Genomic DNA, 6255 nt, shown 5'->3' on the forward strand with positions numbered 1-6255 from the left:
CCTAGAAGTCATCAAAAAATGCAGTAATGTTGCAGGGATATAAAATGAATGTCCACAAGTCAGTAGCCTTTGTGTACACCAATAACAGTCAAGATGAGAAGCTAATTAAGGACACAACTCCCTTCACCATAGTTTCAAAGAAAATGAAATACCTAGGAATATACCTAACGAAGGAGGTGAAGGACCTCTATAAAGAAAACTATGAAATCCTCAGAAAGGAAATAGCAGAGGATATTAACAAATGGAAGAACATACCATGCTCATGGATGGGAAGAATCAACATTGTTAAAATGTCTATACTTCCCAAAGTAATCTACCTATTCAATGCCATTCCTGTCAAAATACCAACATCGTACTTTCAAGATTTGGGGAAAATGATTCTGCATTTTGTATTGAACCAGAAAAAACCCCATATAGCTAAGGCAGTTCTTAGTAAAAAAAATAAAGCTGGGGGCATCAGCATACCAGATTTTAGTCTGTACTACAAAACCATAGTGGTCAAGACAGCATGGTACTGGCACAAAAACAGAGACATAGACACTTGGAATCGAATTGAAACCAAGAAATGAAACTAACATCCTACAACCACCTGATCTTCAATAAACCAAAGAAGAACATACCTTGGGGGAAAGACTCCCTATTCAAAAAATGGTGTTGGGAGAACTGGATGTCTACATGTAAAAGACTGAAACTGGACCCACACCTTTCCCCATTCACAAAAATTGATTCAAAATGGATAAAGGACTTAAATTTAACGCATGAAACAATAAAAATCCTCAAAGAAAGCATAGAAAAAACACTGGAAGATATTGGCCTGGGGAAAGACTTCATGAAGAAGACTGCCATGGCCATTGCAACAACAACAAAAATAAACAAATGGGACTTCATTAAACTGAAAAGCTTCTGTACAGCTAAGGAGACAATAACCAAAGCAAAGAGACAACCTACACAATGGGAAAGGATATTTGCATATTTTCAATCAGACAAAAGCTTGATAACTAGGATCTATAGAGAACTCAAATTAATCCACATGAAAAAAGCCAACAATCCCATATATCAATGGGCAAGAGACATGAATAGAACCTTCTCTAAAGATGACAGATGAATGGCTAACAAACACATGCAAAAATGTTCATCATCTCTATATATTAGAGAAATGCAAATCAAAACAACCCTGAGATACCATCTAACCCCAGTGAGAATGGCCCGCATCACAAAATCTCAAAACTGCAGATGCTGGCGTGGATGTGGAGAGAAAGGAACACTTTTACACTGCTGGTGGTACTGCAATCTAGTAGAACCTTTCTGGAAGGAAGTATGGAGAAACCTCAAAGCACTCATGCTAGACCTCCCATTTGATCCTGCAATCCCATTACTGGGCATCTACCCAGAAGGAAAGAAATCCTTTTATCATAAGGACACTTGTACTAGACTATTTATTGCAGCTCAATTTACAATCGCCAAAATGTGGAAACAGCCTAAATGCCCACCAACCCAGGAATGGATTAACAAGCTGTGGTATATGTACACCATGGAATAGTATTCAGCTATTAAAAAAAATGGAGACTTCACATCCTTCGTATTAACCTGAATGGACGTGGAAGACATTATTCTTAGTAAAGCATCACAAGAATGGAGAAGCATGAATCCTGTGTACTCAATTTTGATATGAGGACAATTAATGACAATTAAGGTTATGGGGGGCAGGAAAAGCAGAAAGAGGGATGGAGGGTGGGGTGGGGCCTTGGTGTGTGTGTCACACTTTATGGGGTAAGACATGATTGCAAGAGGGACTTTACCTAACAATTGCAATCAGTGTAACCTGGCTTATTGTACCCTCAATGAATCCCCAACAATAAAAAAAAATTAAAAAAAAGAAAATTAGTCTTTGTAGAGATTATGTATTTAACTAGAGAAATATATAATTAGGTAATTGTATTTTATCTTCTGACTTAAAAAATTAGTCCCTTTATAAAATATGAATAATAATAAAATGTAATAAAATGAAAAAACATTGGTTTCTTGGATTCACTGAATAATGTAGTTTGAGACCTAAAACCAAAATTTAATTAAAAATCTTCTTATCATTTGCTATTGTCAAAGTAAATTGCCCTGTAGGGAAAGGAAAATCCTCTTTTCTTTTTATGAGACACAGTCTCATCATGTTGCCCTGGGTAGAGTACTGTGGTGTCACAGCTCACTGCAACCTCAAACTCCCGGACCCAAGTGATTCTCTTGTCTCAGCCTCCCAAGTAGCTGGGACATAACAGGTGCCCACCACAATGCCGAGCTATTTTTTGGCCCAGGCTGGATTTGAACCTGCCAGGTCTGGAGTATGTGGCTGGCACCCTAGCCACCTGAGCTACAAGTGCCAAGTTGGAAAACCCTCTTTTCAATCCATGAACTTGTGGCCAGTATTTCCTTCCATGACTGGAAGGAATGGATGACTGGAACATGGAGCTGGACCCAGAATCACAGCAATGACAAAGCCATGCAGACCTGGGCGATCTACCAATCAGACCAGTTGACTCCAATTTATATCTGGCTCTGCCTGTCTGTCTTCTGGTGATGAAATAGCATTATATGTTCGTGTGTGGCTTAACAACAGGGATGTGTTCTGAAAAACATATCATGAAATTGTGTCTTTGTGCGAGTAACACATAGTGCAACTTACACAAACCTAGATGGTACAGCCAGCTGTATTCATAGGCTTATGTGTGACTTACGGCTCCTGGGCTACAGAGCTGGACAGCGTGTCACTGTAGTAAATACTGCAGGCAATTGTAGCACATTGGTAAGTGTTTACATATCTAAATACTGTACATCTAAACAGAAAAGGTACAGTAAAAATATGGTATCATGATCTTAGGAGACCACTGTCATATATGTGGTCCATCATTGACTAAAATGTCACCATACAACCCCTGACTACATTATATTCACCACACCAAGAAGTAAAGTCGTCTACAGTCACCATGCTGTGTGTTAGACTGTTATTGGCTTTGGTTCATTAATCAAGAATTCAAGGTTCTGACATATTGAAAGCTACTTTGCCTTAAATATTTTATTTGCCTGTCCCATAGCAAATGAGAGAATGCCAGCAATTTTTGCAGAGCACATGGTAATTTAAAGGGAATGCTGTTATGTGATTTATTGTTCCAGGTTAATTTGAGGGTATAAAGAATTAGGTTACAATGTTTTCATTTTTTTAGGTAGAGTCTCTCTTATAATTTTATCCTGCTTCCAAGAGGTGTGCCATACACCCTAATATTGTGCCCATTAAGTGGGAGCACACCCATGCCCCTCCCTCCTCCCCTCTCCTGGCTCCCAGTTTCCCCCCTCCAACCCCAACTTGAATGGATTTGAGTTTTTCTCTTACATGAAGAAAGTGGACAGATTATCTACTGTCTTCACATTAGAATTGAGCACATTGGATTCTTGCTTCTCCATTCTTTTTTTTTATTATTATTAAGTCATTTGTACATAGATCATGAACACATTTATGCCATTGTGGGATTCTATGTGTTGATTATTTGTACAAATTGGAGTGTTTACATCCTACTAATCAACATAGCCTTCACCTCATTTACCCAATTGCAGCATTAAGACATTGTGTTCTACACCTGATAGATCGAACTTGTACTTGCAATATGCTCCATTGGCCCTCCCCTCACCCTCCCCTTCCAACCTTCATCCTAGGCTACAGTTGTGTTTCATTTTTCATATGCAAGGTTGAGTGGTTATAAATTGGTTTCACAGTAGTACTGTGCTTCTCCATTCTTGTGATGCTTTACTAAGAAGAACATGTTCCACCTCCATCCATGTTGATACAAAAGCTGTAAAGTCCCCGGCTATGTTCATGGCTGAGCAGTCTCCCATGGTGGAGATATACTACAGGTTGATAATCCACAGGGAGTGCTGTTTTAAAGAGAAGATCATAGGTGTGTGGTCCCACCAATTACCCTCGCTCCATCCTGGTGGTGCATCTTACAAGGGTACATGTGAAACTTACTAAATGTAGAATATAAATATCTTAACACAATAACTAAGAAAATGCCAGGAAGGCTATGTTAACCAGTTTGATAAAAATATTTCAAATTGTATATAAAACCAGTGCATGGTGCCCCATGACTGCATTAATGTACACAGCTAAGATTTAATAAAATTAATTAATTAATTAAAATAAAAAGAGAGAAGACCATGTTGTTTTTACAGTAGGGAAAAACAGCATGTAACCACACAACAGGTGAGGACAGGTAACCGAGATGAGGCTGCGAAGTGAGAAGCCCCTCGCTCCTTCCCCATCCTTACTTCTGTCCACCCTCCCGAATCGTCTTCTAAAGACGTAAAAGGAGAGGGTGTCCCTGGAAAATACGACTTCGAAACTTTAAGAAAAACGTGGCAAGTAAGGTTTGTTCCAAACCAAACCTCAGCTGGCCTGCCTAGTTTTAGATGCTGTGGAAGATGTTGAATCAGCTCCGCTTGCGTGGAAGGCTCATGGCAGAGCCCATCTAAGACAGACTGTTCCTTGTGATGCTGCTGGCACTTGGTGTTGAGCTCCCTGGGCAGGGGAGTGGATGTGCAGACTAGAGCAGCCCTGCTGCTGCAGATACCTGAGCAGCTGGCGGCGGTGTCGGATCAGGTTCACTGTAGCATCACTATTTTGCATTAGTGAAGAGTAATGGAATTAGAGACGCATTCAACTGGGGAAGATTTTTTATCAGTTCAAATGTGTTTTATCAGTTCAAATGTGTTTTATCATCTTATTCATTTTCAAAAGCCCAGACTGAGAGTAATGTTTCTTCACCGCAGCAGCCTCATCTTACTGCTTGCCCTACCCTCGCCCCTTCCGATCCCCTCTCCCTCTAACCAGGTTGCTCTCCACACAGCTGCCAAATGAGCTGGGATCACTCTTTGCCGGCACTTTCTGCTCCTGAATATGTCCACGTTCTTACTCCATCAATGTAATAAGGCGAGTAAGATCCTACAGTCCCAAAGGCCATAACAGCGGAGAGCAGCAGCTCTACTTTTTGCGTTCCACCCCATCTCATGCCTCAGGGGCAGATAGTTTCATATACAGTAATTAGTCCGCCTTCCCGAGTGATTTGTGCATACATTATCCCTTGAATTTTAAACCCTAAGAGACTGCTTTAGTTTTCTTACTCTATCCTCGATATTTTAAATCACAATTTTTAGTCATTATTTGATTGTGCTAAAAATTGTTTATGTTGAGCCAAGTAGCAAACTGTGCTTATGCTTTCTACCTCGTACAAGTTTCCCTCCCAACATCAATAATTAACCTATTTTGTTCTTAATTTTCTTAATTTCTTGATTTTCTTCCTACAGCCCACGGAGATTCTGTAAAATGCTGCTCAGCACAGTCTTCCTGTTGGTCCAATCTTTTGGAAGATCCATTTGCATCCTTCTCTTTCCTTTTCCTGATCTAGTCTGGTCTGGTGTTGGCGCCCAGCCCTGGATATAGCCATCAGCCTGGATTCCCCCTCTGACGGCCTTTGGATGGAGTCCCCGTTTCTGTAGACCCGTCTTCCTCTCTCGTACCTTAGCCTTCCATTTAATATAGCACTTTTTCTAGGATCTTCTTGAAATAGGGTGCTTAGCAAATATATTTTTGAAATCTTGCTTGTCTGACACTTTTAGTCTATGTTATACCAGATTGATGACTTTGCTTGATAGAGAATTCTATGCTGAAATCATTGCTCTCAACATTTTGAAAACCTGCTCCACTATCTCCCAGCACCAGTGTTGGTATTCCACGCTTCAATTCCATTCTGATTTCCAGTCTTGATCTTTTTTCCTTTTCTCTGGGAGTTTTTGGAATCACCTTTTAACTCCAGTGCAGTGAAATTTTGTGATGATATGCCTTGGTGTGGGTAGTTGACAGTCAGTTTCAATAAACAAATTCATGTCTTTTAGTTATAGGAAAATTTCTGGTATTACTAAGTTGACTCCTGTCTGCCCTTCTACTTCTCTTCTGGAATCTCTCCCTTTCATGGCAGATTCCTGGACTGATCTTCTAATTTCCCATGTTTAATATCCTCTTCACTCTCTCTTTCTTCAATTCCTATTAGTCCAATGTTGTTAACTCTTCTACTTTAGTGTTTGTTTTTTTGGCATTTAAAAATCTAATTTCTGGGCATGTGTTCAATTTTTACATATTTTCTTCTTATTCATTTTTTTAATTTCTAAGAATTCTTTACTGTTTTCTGATCATCCGTCTTCTAGCATCTTCTCTGC

The sequence above is a fragment of the Nycticebus coucang genome, chromosome 6 (genome assembly GCF_027406575.1).
Source record: "Nycticebus coucang isolate mNycCou1 chromosome 6, mNycCou1.pri, whole genome shotgun sequence".
NCBI classification, from domain to species: domain Eukaryota; kingdom Metazoa; phylum Chordata; class Mammalia; order Primates; family Lorisidae; genus Nycticebus; species Nycticebus coucang.